The 15,980-nt window shown below is 40.1% G+C and overlaps 1 long non-coding RNA gene across 1 annotated transcript; it reads left to right on the top strand.

The window, feature by feature from the left end:
* Nucleotides 1-11,437: 11,437 nt before the first annotated feature.
* Nucleotides 11,438-14,061, top strand: LOC142786465 (uncharacterized). Its single transcript, XR_012889055.1, has 2 exons — nt 11,438-13,849; nt 13,910-14,061. It is a non-coding gene; the product is annotated as an uncharacterized LOC142786465 (long non-coding RNA).
* The last annotated feature ends 1,919 nt before the right edge of the window (nt 14,062-15,980 follow it).

Genomic DNA, 15,980 nt, shown 5'->3' with positions numbered 1-15,980 from the left:
GTAGTTGTCTTCTGTGCTTCTGTTTTGTCCTTATGCGATCAAATCTATTGTTTGTGTTGGCTTTTGGAGTTTTCCTTCATTTTGAAAGTGCACAGAAGAACAGATTTTAAGCACCCCAAAACAACGTCACAAGACGTTCCTTTCGGATATGCCAATGCGCTACGAAGAAGTGTTTTGTTTCTTTTGTGCTATCCGGGTATCTATAACAAGCTATATTTTGTTATTCAGTGTTCGCGTAGTTGTCTTCTGGGCTTGTGTTTCAAACCTATGCGATCAAAATATTCTTTTGTATGGTCTTTTGAAGTTTTCCTTCATTTTGAAAGTGCACAGAAGAACAGATTTTAAGCACCCAAAAACAACGTCACAAGACGTTCGTTTCGGCTTTGTCAATTCGCAACGAAGCAGTTTTTGTTACTTTTGTGCTGCCTGGGTAATTCTAACAAGCTATAATTTGTTAGTCAGCACTCGCGTAGTTTTCTTCTCTGCTTGTGTTTCGTCCTTATGCAATCAAGTCTATGTTTTGTATTGTCTTTTGAAGTTTTTCTTGATTTTGAAAGCGCACAGATGAACAGATTTTAAGCACCCAAAAACAACGTCACAAGACGTTCTTTTCGGATGTGCCAATCCGCTACGAAGCAGTTTTTTGTTACTCTTGTGCTAGCTGGGTAATTCTAACACGCTATAATTTGTTAGTCAGCGCTCGCGTAGTTGTCTTCTGTGCTTGTGCTTCGTCTTGATGCGATCAAATCTATGTTTTGTATTCTCTTTTGAAGTTTTGCTTCAGTTTGAAAGCGCACAGACGAGCAGATTTTCAGCACCCAAAAACAACGTCACAAGACGTTCGTTTCGGTAATGCCAATCCATTACGAAGCAGTTTTTTGTTACTTTTGTGCTAGCTGGGTAATTCTAACAAGCTATAATGTGTTAGTCAGAGCTCGCGTAGTTGTCTTCTGTGCTTGACGTTTGCCCTTATGTGATGAAATCTATGTTTTGCATTGTTTTTTGAAGTTTTCCTTTTTCTTTGTAAGCGCACAGAAGATCAGATTTTAGGTACCCAAAACAAAGTCACAAGACGTTCGTTTCGTATGTGAGAATCAAATACGAAGCAGTTTTTTGTTACTCTTGTGCTTGCTGGGAAATGATAACAAGCAATAATTTGTTAGTCAGCGCTCGCGTAGTTGTCTTCTCTGCTCGTGTCTCATCCTAATGCGATCAGATCTATGTTTTGTATTGTCTTTTTAAGTTTTCCTTCATTTTTAAAGCGCACAGACGAACAGATTTAACTACCCAAAAAAAAGCGTCACGAGACGTTCGTTTGCGATATTCCAATCCGCTACGAAGCAGTTTTTTGTTACTTTTGTGCTGGCTGGGTAATTCTAACAAGCTATAATTTGTTAGTCAGCACTCGCGTAGTTTTCTTCTCTGCTTGTTTTTTGTACTTATGCGATCAAAAATATGTTTTGTATTGTCTTTTGAAGTTTTCCTTGATTTTGAAAGCGCACAGACGAACACATTTTAAGCTCCCCAAAACAACGTCACAAGACGTTCTTTTCGGATGTGCTAATCCGCTACGAAGCCGTTTTTTGTTACTTTTGTGCTAGCTGGGTAATTCTAACAAGCTATAATTTGTTAGTCAGCGCTCGCGTAGTTGTCTTCTGTGCTAGTGTTTCGTCTTGATGCGATCAAATCTATGTTTTGTATTCTCTTTTGAAGTTTTCCTTCAGTTTGAAAGCGCACAGACGAACAGATTTTCAGCACCCAAAAACAACGTCACATGACGTTCGTTTCGGCTATGTCAATCCACTACGAAGCAGTTTTTTGTTACTTTTGTGCTAGCTGGGTTAATATAACAAGCTATGATCTGTTAGTCAGCGCTCGCGTAGTTGTATTCTGTGCTTGTGTTTCGTCTTTATGCGATCAAATATATGTTTTGTATTCTCTTATTAAGTTTTCCTTCATTTTGAAAGCGCAAAGACGAACACATATTCAGCACCCAAAAACAACCTCACAAGGCGTTCGTTTCGGATATGCCAACGCGCTACGAAGCAGTTTTTTGTTACTTTTGTGCTATCTGGGTAATTCTAACAAGCTATATTTTGTTAGTCAGCGCTCGCGTAGTTGTCTTTTGGGCTTGTGTTTCGTCCCTATGCGATCAAATTATTGTTTTGTATGGTCTTTTGAAGTTTTCCTTCATTTTAAAAGCGCACAGAGGAACAGATTTTAAGCACCGAAAAACAACGTCACATGACGTTCGTTTCGGATATGCCAATCCGCTACGAAGCAGTTTTTTTTTACTTTTGTACTAGCTGGGTAATTCTAACAAGCTATAATTTGTTAGTCAGCGCTCGCGTATATGTCTTCTGTGCTAGTGTTTTGTCCTTATGCGATGGAATATCTGTTTTGTATTGTCTTTTGCAGTTTTCCTTCATTTTAAATGCACACAGACGAACAAATTTTAGGCACCCAAATACAACGTCACAAGACGATCATTTCGGTTATGCCAATCCACTACAAAGCAGTTTTTTTGTTACTTTTGTGCTAGCTGGGTAATTGTAAATCTATAATTTCTTAGTCAGCGCTCGCGTAGTTGTCTTCTGTGCTTCTGTTTTGTTCTTATGCGATCAAATCTATTGTTTGTGTTGTCTTTTGGAGTTCTCCTTCATTTTGAAAGTGCACAGAAGAACAGATTTTAAGCCCCCCAAAACAACGTCACAAGGCGTTCTTTTCGGATGTGCTAATCCGCTATGAAGCCATTTTTTGTTACTTTTGTGCTATCTGGGTAATTCTAACAAGCTATATTTTGTTAGTCAGTGCTCGCGTAGTTGTCTTCTGTGCTTGTATTTTGCCGTTATGTGATGAAATCTATGTTTTGCATTGTTTTTTGAAGTTTTCCTTTTTTTTGTAAAAGCACAGAAGATCAGATTTCAGGTACCCAAAAACAAAGTCACAAGACGTTTGTTTCGTATGTGCCAATCAAATACGAAGCAGTTTTTTGTTACTCTTGTGCTTGCTGGGAAATTATAACAGGCAATAATTTGTTAGTCAGCGCTCGCGTAGTTGTCTTCTCTGCTCGTGTCTCATCCTTATGCGATCAGATCTATGTTTTGTATTGTCTTTTAAGTTTTACTTCATTTTGAAAGCGCACAGACGAACAGATTTACCTACCCAAAAAAAACGTCACGAGACGTTCGTTTGCGATATGCCAATCTGCTACGAAGCAGTTTTTTGTTACTTTTGCGCTGGCTGGGTAATTCTAACAAGCTATAATTTGTTAGTCAGCACTCACGTAGTTTTCTTCTCTGCTTGTGTTTCGTCCTTATGCAATCAAATCTATGTTTTTTATTGTCTTTTGAAGTTTTCCTTGATTTTGAATGCGCACAGACGAACAGAATTTAAGCACCCAAAAACAACGTCACAAGACGTTCTTTTCGGATGTGCTAATCCGCTACGAAGCCGTTTTTTGTTACTTTTGTGCTATCTGGGTAATTCTAACGAGCTATATTTTGTTAGTCAGTGCTCCCGTAGTCATCTTCTGTACTTGTGTTTTGTCCTTATGCGATGGAATATCTGTTTTGTATTGTCTATTGCAGTTTTCCTTCGTTTTAAATGCACACAGACGAACAGATTTTAGGCACCCAAATACAACGTCACAAGGCGATCATTTCGGTTATGCCAATCCACTACGAAGCAGTTTTTTGTTACTTTTGTGCTAGCTGGGTAATTGTAAAAGCTATAATTTGTTAGTCAGCGCTCGCGTAGTTGTCTTATATGCTTCTGTTTTGTCCTTATGCAATCAAATCTATTGTTTGTGTTGTCTTTTGGAGTTTTCTTTCATTTTGAAAGTGCACAGAAGAACAGATTTTAAGCACTCCAAAACAACGTCACAAGACGTTCGTTTCGGCTTTGCCAATCCGCTACGAAGCAGTTTTTTGTTACTTTTGTGCTGGCCTGGTAATTCTAACAAGCTATAAATTGTTAGTCAGCGCTCGCGTAGTTGTATTCTGTGCTAGTGTTTCGTCTTGATGCGATCACATCTATGTTTTGTATTCTCTTTTGAAGTTTTCCTTCAGTTTGAAAGCGCACAGAGGAACAGATTTTCAGCACCCAAAAACAGCGTCACAAGACGTTCGTTTCGGTTATGTCAATCCACTACGAAGCAGTTTTTTGTTACTTTTGTGTTAGCTGGGTTGATATAACAAGCTATAATCTGTTAGTCAGTGCTCGCGTAGTTGTATTCTGTGCTTGTGTTTCGTCTTTATGCGATCAAATATTTGTTTTGTATTCTCTTATTAAGTTTTCCTTCATTTTGAAAGCGCACAGACGAACACATATTCAGCACCCAAAAACAACCTCACACGGCGTTCGTTTGCGATATGCCAATCTGCTACGAAGCAGTTTTTTGTTACTTTTGCGCTGGCTGGGTAATTCTAACAAGCTATAACTTGTTAGTCAGCACTCGCGTAGTTTTCTTCTCTGCTTGTGTTTCGTCCTTATGCAATCAAAACTATGTTTTTTATTGTCTTTTGAAGTTTTCCTTCATTTTAAAAGCGCACAGATGAACAGATTTTAGGCACCCAAATACAACGTCACAAGACGATCATTTCGGTTATGCCAATCCACTACGAAGCAGTTTTTTGTTACTTTTGTGCTAGCTGGGTAATTGTAAAAGCTATAATTTGTTAGTCAGCGCTCGCGTAGTTGTCTTCTGTGCGTCTGTTTTGTCCTTATGCGATCAAATCTATTGTTTGTGTTGTCTTTTGAAGTTTTCCTTCAGTTTGAAAGCGCACAGACGAACAGATTTTAAGCACCCCAAAACAACGTCACAAGACATTGTTTTCGGATGTGCCAATTCGCTACGAAGCAGTTTTTTGTTACTTTTGTGCTAGCTGGGTAATTCTAACAAGCTATACTTTGTTAGTCAGCGCTCGCGTAGTTGTCTTCTGTGCTTGCGCTTCGTCTTGATGCGATCAATTCTATGTTTTGTATTCTCTTTTGAAGTTTTTCTTCAGTTTGAAAGCGCACAGACGAACAGATTTTCAGCACCCAAAAACAACGTCATAAGATGTTCGTTTCGGTTATGCCAATCCACTACGAAGCAGTTTTTGTTACTTTTGTGCTAGCTGGGTATTTCTAACAAGCTATAATGTGTTAGTGAGAGCTCAAGTAGTTGTCTTTTGTGCTTGTCTTTTGCCCTTATGTGATGAAATCTATGTTCTGCATTGTTTTTTGAAGTTTTCCTTTTTTAGTAAGCGCACAGAAGATCAGATTTTATGTACCCAAAAACAAAGTCACAAGACGTTCGTTTCGTATGTGCCAATCAAATACGAAGCAGTTTTTTGTTACTTTTGTGCTAGCTGGGTAATTCTAACAAGCTATAATTTGTTAGTCAGCGCTCGCGTAGTTGTCTTCTGTGCTTCTGTTTCGTCTTGATGCGATCAAATCTATGTTTTGTATTCTCTTTTGAAGTTTTCCTTCAGTTTGAAACGCACAGACGAACAGATTTTCAGCACCCAAAAACAACGTCACAAGACGTTCGTTTCGGTTATGTCAGTCCACTACAAACAGTTTTTTGTTACTTTTGTGCTAGCTGGGTTAATATAACAAGCTATAATCTGTTAGTCAGCGCTCGCGTAGTTGTCTTCTGTGCTTGTGCTTCGTCTTGTTGCGATCAAATCTATGTTTTGTATTCTCTTTTGAAGTTTTGCTTCAGTTTGAAACGCACAGACGAACAGATTTTCAGCACCCAAAAACAACGTCACTAGACGTTCGTTTCGGTGCTGCCAATCCACTACGAAGGAGTTTTTTGTTACTTTTGTGCTAGCTGGGTAATTCTAACAAGCTATAATGTGTTAGTCAGAGCTCAAGAAGTTGTCTTCTGTGCTTGTCTTTTGCCCTTATGTGATGAAATCTATGTTTTGCATTGTTTTTTGAAGTTTTCCTTTTTTTTGTAAGCGCACAGAAGATCTGATTTTAGGTACCCAAAAACAGAGTCACAAGACGTTCGTTTCGTATGTGCCAATCAAGTACGAAGCAGTTTTTTTTCTCTTGTGCTTGCTGGGAACTTTTAACAAGCAATAATTTGTTAGTCAGCGCTCGCGTAGTTGTCTTCTCTGCTCGTGTCTCATCCTAATGCGATCAGATCTATGTTTTGTATTGTCTTTTTAAGTTTTCCTTCATTTTGAAAGCGCACAGACGAACAGATTTAACTACCCCAAAAAAAGCGTCACGAGACGTTCGTTTGCGGTATGCCAATTCGCTACGTAGCAGTTTTTTGTTACTTTTGTGCTGGCTGGGTAATTCTAACAAGCTATAATTTGTTAGTCAGCAATCGCGTAGTTTTCTTCTCTGCTTGTGTTTCGTTCTTATGCAATCAAAACTATGTTTTGTATTGTCTTTTTAGGTTTTCCTTGATTTTGAAAGCGCACAGAGGAACAGATTTCAAGCTCCCAAAAACAAAATCACAAGACGTTCGTTTCGGTTATGTCAATCCACTACAAACAGTTTTTTGTTACTTTTGTGCTAGCTGGGTTAATATAACAAGCTATAATCTGTTAGTCAGCGCTCGCGTAGTTGTATTCTGTGCTTGTGTTTCGTCTTTATGCGATCAAATATATGTTTTGTATTCTCTTATTAAGTTTTCCTTCATTTTGAAAGCGCACAGACGAACAGATATTCAGCACCCAAAAACAACGTCACAAGACGTTCTTTTCGGATGTGCTAATCCGTTACGAAGCCGTTTTTTGTTACTTTTGTGCTATCTGTATAATTCTAACAAGCTATATTTTGTTAGTCAGTGCTCGCGTAGTTGTCTTCTGCGCTTGTGTTTTGTCCTTATGCGATGGAATATCTGTTTTGTATTGTCTTTTGCAGTGTTCCTTCATGTTAAATGCACACAGACGAACAGATTTTAGGCACCCAACTACAACGTCCCAAGACGATCATTTCGGTTATGCCAATCCACTACGAAGCAGTTTTTTGTTACTTTTGTGCTAGCTGGGTAATTGTAAAAGCTATAATTTGTTAGTCAGTGCTCGCGTAGTTGTCTTCTGTGCTTCTGTTTTGTCCTTATTTGATCAAATCTATTGTGTGTGTTGTCTTTTGGAGATTTCCTTCATTTTGAAAGTGCACAGAAGAACAGGGCCCGGATTCACAAAACTCACTTACGAAAACATTTTTGCGCAAGAGAAATTTTGTTGCGTAAGTCGATTCACGAAACGAAAAAACGTCGTAAGAGGCCATAGTTGTCACATCGGCCACTGCAAATAAAGCGCGCTGCGACTGCCCGGGAACATGTCAGCGATGGTGATGCAGTTGCTATATTTGCTTACGTCACTGAAAAGTGCTCGTAAGTGGATTCACGAAGCGAAATTGTGCGTAAAAACAGCATGGCTGAGAGAAAATCCCAAGAGTGGTCCGGACTACTCTTAGGAACAATGTGGCTACTTAGAACCTGCTGCCGCAGCGGTATACTTTGGTGCCCTGGCTGGTTTTGAGTTAATTCATGCCCATTAAGGGCTGCCTGATGACTGCTGGTGCGTTTTTATTTCTTTCGGCGCTTTGAGCTTCGCGTGTTGTTTCCCTTGTACGCAGTGGATGGTGTTGACAACCACCATCGTCCAATAAGTTCGAAGTCGCACTAATTGAAGAATTCTATTGGGCGTCAATGGCATAAAACTACGCATGTAAAGATTTGTGGTTGGATGAAAACCATTGTGATACGTGAATGGTCAGTGCATTCGAACGCGACATGACATAGGATCAACCTTATTTGTTATGTTGTTGTGTTGCGGCCCATCTCATCCAATTAAAAGTGCAGCTCGAGATCCTTGCCTCTTTGGTGGAAATTACCACCAAAGAGGTTAATGGGAGCACATTCTTTGCACGCTATTGGAAATAAAAATGAGAGGAAGTTTTCAGTGAGTGGTTCATAAAGTTTGTGCTCTAGTGTACTTTCATTGGCTCTAACTGTCCAATGGTTGCGATCTCTGAAATACAGCTGTCGATACACTTTGGGACGATCTGGAACAAAGCGTGCTTTGTAAACCAAAGCCTATTAGGGGTGCGCGTGATTACGCATGGAACTACAAACAAATCATGCATCTTCACCCTCACTGTTCAGACACCGATATGGACCATGATAATATGGCAAGCAATCGGAATAAAATGACCCTAGTAACTTTGTATGACACCAAAAATATGCAAACCCTCACGATTCTGGAGCAAACCTTGGCTGAATTCATCCCTGCGTCAATTACCAGCCATTTAACTTGGCGCACGAACATCATTCAAAGGTAGAGCGAGCCACTGACATGTATTTTGTGCGACGCAGTGAGCACTTGACCTGAGAATAATAGCGTTGCGAAGGTGAATCCCCTGTCGCATGCTCTGATCGAAGCAGACCACAAACGCGAGCAGACGACAGCTTGGCCGACAGGCACAGCTTGTGATTGGTTGTGAAGCCATACCCTTTACATCAGCTCACTCCGTGACGTTGCCAAAACACTTCTTTCATCTGGCACGCCTGTCCTGTTCGTCATATCACCCCCCTCGCACATAAGAGAAATTTTTTTCACGCCGTGAAAATAGTGCAAGTACTTTCTAAGAGCTCTCTTACGTGCGGTGCAGTTGTCGAAAACAACATGGCGTCGTAAACAGCATATCGGTCGGTGCGACTTTCATCAAATGCTTCTCGCACGAGTTACTTCAGCGTTTGACCGGATGTGTTGTGATTACAGCAGCTCTTTCGGTGCGTGTAAGCAGTGCGGAAAGCTGTGTCAGTGCAATGGTGTACGGTGAAGCGCAGCGAAGCCTGTGCGTCGGTGTGGTTATCAAGCGGGGATCGGCGTCGATGTATCGACGGCAACTAGCACTCGAGAAGCCTGCAATGTGTGTTTGTGTGCCGGTAACAGTTCGTTCGCTTGACTTTCCAGTCTCTCAGTTGGGTGCTGTGCGACATTTCGGATTGACAGCGTTTTGACACGTTACTTGAGTGACCCCAAGTACGTACGGAAACGTATGAACTACGCGCTTGGTTCTTGCTTCGCCACTAGTTAGCCCCGTACGCTTCTATTTACTTGAGAGCAATGTACTGTTCGGGAGTGAAACGATGTTCGTTGTGAACAGTGGTTCTGTGTTGACGTTCCAAGACTTGTGAACAAGCTGTGCTCGTGTGACCGAAAATTGAAAGACAGCGTTGATAACTGTTTTGCCCGGCGAAGTTGTGGTGGGGCAGCTTGGCGCTTTTGTTTATTAAGTCGTCACTTCTCCTTTTTGTGATAACCATAGTCCTAGCGCTGTGATGTGATCAACCAAAACTGCGAGATGCTACATTCTGTTGTGGATCGTGTTACTTTGGAAGCGCGCCTAGACTGTTCTTCGGTAACAACTTGAGAGTTCTATGTGGCAGCGAGAGCCCGTGAACGTCAAGCTTCCCTTCGGCCCCCAGAAAAAGCAAAGATTTCACCGGTGCCTTGCTTTGGATGAAGTTGTAGGCCAATATCGCCTAACTACAGGTTTCCGAGTTCGTCTGGCCATCGTTTTTCACGGCACTAGAGCCTTGACAACAGCCGGTCATGGCCAGTTCTTACACTTTATCAATGGACGTGCACGCCTAGCCAGCCCTTCATTGCTGTCATTGGCAGCTTCCAGTCTGCAGATGCCCTTTGCCTGTTGGCCGTACTTGGTTCCTCATGACACCGACGGCTACTAAATGCTGCCATCGGTGAGTTCACCTTGCAGAACTAAATTTCACCAGTACTATAATTCACGCAGTTCTATAACGTGTGCAAGTTTTTAAGCCCATCAGATGTAATGTTTCTCTATGGTAAGTTGAAGCATAAAAAATATACTACTACTGTTATATACATACATATATTATGGAGCAAATACATAAAAAGTTTTTTGTGATTTGATACAAGTGAGCTCTTGTTTGATTATGAGGTTGGGCCTGTCGATTGACTACGTTTGATAGTTGGAAAGTTAATGTGAATTTATTTTTCAGAAGCCAGGTTGCACTTAAAAAATTTATGTTATTTTGGAAAATTAGTTCTATAGACGATTACCACTGCGCTAGTAGTATACTTCAGTAGGACATATATATTGCGGTAATTTTACATGAGGCTTCAGTTTATTTCAAAGTGATTATAGCAGATTTCGGTCACATTAACGAAGTGATAGCTTCCTCAAATAAGTATTAGAAGTGAGTGCTTTAATGATTGTTTTTAAATATCTCGTTTTTGGCTCTTCACAGATCGCAGAGATTGGTTTGTTAAGGTCCTGTGATTCATCGGTTGAACGTTCTGGCACATCAATCTTCATAATTACTTGGAGCACCTGTACAAAAATAGGAAGGACGCGTTCTCCCTAACTATGCAAGCCTATGTCACTGCTGGGACTGTTATCATTCAGCGGATGGGGCGTGGAAGCATGCATGGCAGCCTCATCTGGAAGGACTGCGATCTGCTTGGGAGCTTCGAGCGCACAAAACTGCCTAACGGCTGGCTGCAAGGTTAGTTTTTCTTTAATACATACGATTACGTGAACACCACTTACTGTGCACAAATTGAAAACCCAAGCATGGTTGCTTTCAGTGGATACCTGTAATATTCTTACACATAATTCTTATTCAACATTTATAGAACTAAATTGCAAGATAATTGAGAACGTTGAAAGCTGAAAGCCTGCAGCTTATGAATGAAACTCCAATAATCTGAGACTCAAAAGCTTGTGCTTTGAAACGAGCACAAATACTTTGATTCCTTATTGAGCTCTCGAGCTTCTGACTCCCCCTGTGGATCAAGTGCTCTGGAAGGAAATAGCAAGTGGGCGAAAATTGCCTGGCTGTTCACAACTTGTAAGGAGAAAGACCTATTGAAGAAGCTTCAGATGACATAGGGCCAGTAACTGCATCTTTTACCTAATGTAGCTTTTTCTCTCTCAGTGCTGTTGCTTATGTTTCAGCCGAACATGTTCACCACGATTGCATAGTGATATATATTTTTCTACAAATTGTACCTGACTTAAGTATGCATTGTTGATCTCTAAAGGTGACGTTCAGTGTGTTTCAAAGCCATGGCTTCTCATTTCTCTGTCTGTGGCTAGCCTATTTCAGCAGCAGAGCGATGCAGCTAGCACACATGCAATCCAAGTCATGGAGCGCTCCTTTGGTGTTCTGTGCAGGATGCAGCATATCCATCCGGCAAGACACTGGTATCAACAATAATGGTGAGTGTTGGTGGCACCTGTAGGAGCCCGTTGTGTTTGCTGCGTATGATTATTTCCCCTGATGAAGTGCATTTTTGAAAGGTTTTCTTCATTTAAAATAATAGATGTCAGCAACAAGCACACTCATAATCCACAAGTTCTTTGTGTCTTCTAGACTGCCCATTTGCCTATATACGCAGTACGGTGAGCTGGCTATGTTAGGCAGCATTAAAGTTAGGAACATTGGCTGTTGCGTTGTAATGCAGTCTAACTTGTATTTCTTAGTGAACTTATTTGTGGTCTGCTTCTCGCACCTAGTGTAAAGTCAAAATAGAAGAAACTTTATTGGCTTTTTATGTCTGGCAGAAGTTTCATGCCTTCATCTATAACATTGTAGTTTTGCTCTTGTATCATATTAAATATATTTTCAGTCTTCACTGTTTGTGTGTGTGTGTGTGTTGAGGCTTGTCATTGGCTTCTGAAAATACAATATCTGTAAATATGAGCACATAATTGACAACTATACACTCTTGCATGTAGCATGGTTGTAACAATGATCTGTATTTTTCTAAGTTCCAGCAGTAACAAGGGGTTTGGTGCTCCACGGTCATGTACAGTGTATCAAGAACAGAGCACAGAAGACCAACAAGTATAAAGGGACTGCCAGTGACTGTTCTTTTGCTCAAAGTTTACAACAGCAGAAAGAGCACATTGTGATGTCAGGAGCAGCTGCTGCTTAACTTCTTAGCAGTGCATTATTCAGCAGTTCATTTGCTTGCATTCAAAATTATTTAAATTTTGCATGAAAGATACCAAACTATGACACTAATTTAAAGGCTGCTGTAGTGTTAGTGCGCAAATATTTTTGAGCTGAAGTTTTTAACATGTGTGTTAAGTGCCTGCGTGCCTCTACATTTACATGCCAGAAATCACAGCCTCCATGGTCGCCAATGGTAACTGTGTCTGCATTCTTTGTAGTACAAGAAGTAAAGCCATGGATGCAGTAATCATGTACTTAGTCGATGTAATCCTTCAGTGTACACTCATTTGTATAGCACCAATGATGCCATGAGTGTATAAGCTCTGGGAAGTGAATCTATGTGGATTATTTTATTTGGAAGGAAGTAGATCATCACTACTCCTAGTATATCTTAACAGAAGATTTTAGTGCTTGGGTATTATCCCACTGCCTGTCCGTCCTTCAACAGTCTACTTATCTACTGTGTAAGTGTAACTTTTTAAATGTATACTTTGCTCGGATAGGTTTGTTCATAGTGTAATGCAAGTGACTTATCATCTATGCAGCTCTACTCAGACTAGAAATAAAAGTACTTATTTTTATATGTATCTATACCATGCATTCACTTGTGTTTTTCTAGGTGCCTGTACAATTGTTTAGCCCTACAAAAGTGCTGGTATACTCTAATATTGAATCTGGCATCTTAAAATAGTTTGTTAGTGGAAGTAAGAATGTGTTTACAATCAATATTACTATCCTCAGATGAACTGTGAAAACTCTGTGGAAATTTATTTACATTTTTTGAACTTTGTGAAGGCAAATGTTGTAATGTTCTTTTATTGTGGTCCCTGTTTCATGCAAATGACACATAATTACTTTGCAGTGGCATAGTATTAGTTGTTATTTTACACATATGTGCTGAGCAACATCGCAGTTGAGGCCAGCAGCAAGACATACATGCAGTGCACTGGAGCATCACCTCACATAGTGTACAGTCTTTGCCCACCAGTAAACTCAATATTTTTCAAGCAGACTAATAGACAGCTGTATGGGAACTGTGTTGATGTGCAAACTTTGAAGTCTTCTTGAGGAGTGTTTTTCATCATTTTTGTCCAAGTGAAGTAGCTACCCAAGGCCACAACTGGTGGGAATGTGGTGGTTTCCTCTCTCCAAAAGCACTCTTACCAGCTGCCTCAATGTTAGCATGGGGTGAATTCACGAACTGGAAAAATAATTGGTCTTTGTTTTCTTGGCCGAAAGAGTCGCTTCCACCGTTGAGCCACCACGACGCGCCAGAATAGAAACTTTTAGCTAAATAAAGTTGATTCTACTTTTGAGAAGTGTTTTGGGGAAACGAAATGGCACCTATAGCTGTCAATATAAACACTGTTTGGACCAAGGAGCTTAGTAGCTTATAATTGTATTATTCATGTTTTGTCTAAAATTTACTCGTGCTGTGCCAACTTTCAGCCCAAGTGTCCTAACATGCTTTGTTAGTGGGTTGTGAATGAGCCAAGCTATGTAAATAAACAGAGTGATATTGCAGACATGTACAAAATATTGATGCACAGCCCTTTTCTTTAGCATTACATTGTCAAGGGCTTTATTTTTGTGTTTTTTATAAAAACTGCTTGTCACTGGGCAGCAGCAGAAAACTATGCATCAAGCTTTTGCGAGATAATTCGAGAAACACCGTGTTCAGACATAACAGTGCCGGTGTATATCTCTCGTAAGTTACTTTCTGTAGTATATTCAAAATGAGTGTATTAGAATTGTTGTTTTATAGCCATTCATTTTAATATTTACACCTGAGTGTATGTATGTATGTATGTATGGGTGTACATATGTATATGTGTGTGTGCGTATATGTATGTATGTATGTATGTATGTATGTATGTATGTATGTATGTATGTAATTATGTATGTATGTATGTATGTATGTATGTATGTATGTATGTATGTATGTAGGTATGTATCTTTTAAATGAGAATCCGTTTATCATTGGTGAGTAAGTTTGGTAATGATTTGGCTGAATTTGTTTCTAGTTATTTCTCTTTTGAGCCATTATACATTTCAATTTGTTTTGTACTGCATAAAAATAAATTTAACCTTACACAGAATATGTGTGTTCGAAGAAGTTTCATTTACCAACCTACAGTCATGGGCAAGAAATTGGGTAAAATGGAACGAACCTGCGAAGATTAGTTTCGAGCATAGCTACTCTACATGGCATATCTCGTACACATTGCGTTTGTTGAATATGTCGATTTCAACCTTTCAATTTTAATCAGAATAAGCAAGCTATCACCCGTGGTTGTATATGTGTGTGATATTTATGCATACTGTGATACCGCTTCGCAATTACAATTAAGGTCACAAACCTAGTCAAGCTGAATACACGATTTTTGTCCATGCACCTTTCATCTGCACTGGAACTGCTGTTAATAAAAAATAAACTTCAGTTTAGAAATTTATTCTAGTAGCCAAAAGCAGGGTACCTCTTTATCACACAAATCAAATCGCCATTGTTCTGTTCCATTCTGGACAATACGGGACCCTCTCAGCAGAACTCGATTAACTGCTATAGTTCATTTTAACCATTGACAGCGACATTACACTGAAGCGTGCAGCATGACAAATAGCGGGAGAGAAGACACAAACTAATAACTCTGTTTGCATCAGCTCTAACTGTCCGTGCTCTTTGGTCTTGCTGCATGTGATGATGCCCACCAAATTAGCACGAAAGCGTGTCCCTACAAAGGCAGTCAACTTGGCTGCAAGCAGTTAGCTCACTGCATGTGTAGATTTTCTTCAAAGCACCGTGAAGACTGATTGCTGGTCAAATATGCAAACACTTGAAAAGTAATATACCAGGTATGATATTGGTATTTCAGCACTGGACACTTTTGCGATAAGAGAGGATGGAGGAGAAAATTATGAACCCTGAATTGTTTAATTTTTGAAGGAGCACAGTACAGCGCTTTTGGGTCAAAAGGGGAGTGAAAGAAGCAAGTGCGAAAGCCTACTTCTCAAAAACTTAGTACCCGCCACCACGCATAATGTCAGGCCGGGCAACCTCTTGAAAATAGAAAAAGGGCTCAGTGATTCTGCGAATCGAACCAAGTACCTCCTAGATTGTAGTTGAGCGCTGTAACCGCTCGTCCACTGCAGCAGTGCTTGTGTTCGCCTTATTGCTGATATATCGTCATTCCTTCGAATGAAGCCAAATGCAAAAACGTCCCGTGAAACTTTGTCAAAAATAGAAAAAAATTGTTAGAATGCGTTTTCCCAAGGTTACTAGAAGATAGAAACTGCCACGTGTGATTGTATAACCGTGGGCTATTTATTCTTGTACATTACTGTCATGACATTGGGATAGCCGGCTCTAACGTACGCTACCTTCTCATAGTTTTCCAAATATAGATAAGAAAATAAAAATATATATTGGCCTGTGACAACGCTAATCAACTAATATGAGTTCACTGTCACTAGTGTCACTTTCACTATATGAATGCTCAGTTTGCTTTCATTATCGTTATTTAGGAAAGTTTTGGCTCATTAACTCAACTCTATTAATTAGCATTGATTCTCACACCTAAGGACAGTCACACTTCATCTCGCTTTCTGAGTGGCTATCGCTCCCATAGAACGCGTATTCCACTTTTTTTTGCTCTCCGAGCATCTGACGCTGCTTTGCGGAGACTTTCCCTGACGTCTGCTGGGCCAGAAAATTGTCTTTATTATCTATCAATTTCAAGCTTTCGCAAAGCCGAAACGAGAGTCTCTCTCTCTTTTCATCCTTTTCGCACGTGTGATAACGTCTCTCGACCTCAAGACTCGTATACACGTCCCTTGCTTTGCGCACTCAAACAACGCTGGACGAAATATTTTCACCGTGTTTTGTGAAAAGCATTAGCACTGAGACACCTCCCGACGAGGCTCCCTCATTTTACGTAGACATATACCTAAGCGTAAGCGTATGCACGTTCTCGCATTGCGGCTTTATAAAAATGCTGCGGTGCATGGAACCAGCAAAATT

This window comes from Rhipicephalus microplus, unplaced genomic scaffold, assembly GCF_043290135.1.
Source record: "Rhipicephalus microplus isolate Deutch F79 unplaced genomic scaffold, USDA_Rmic scaffold_24, whole genome shotgun sequence".
In the NCBI taxonomy this organism is placed as follows: domain Eukaryota; kingdom Metazoa; phylum Arthropoda; class Arachnida; order Ixodida; family Ixodidae; genus Rhipicephalus; species Rhipicephalus microplus.
The sequence above is the reverse complement of the archived record's forward strand: the minus strand, read 5'-3'. Positions and strand labels throughout refer to the sequence as shown.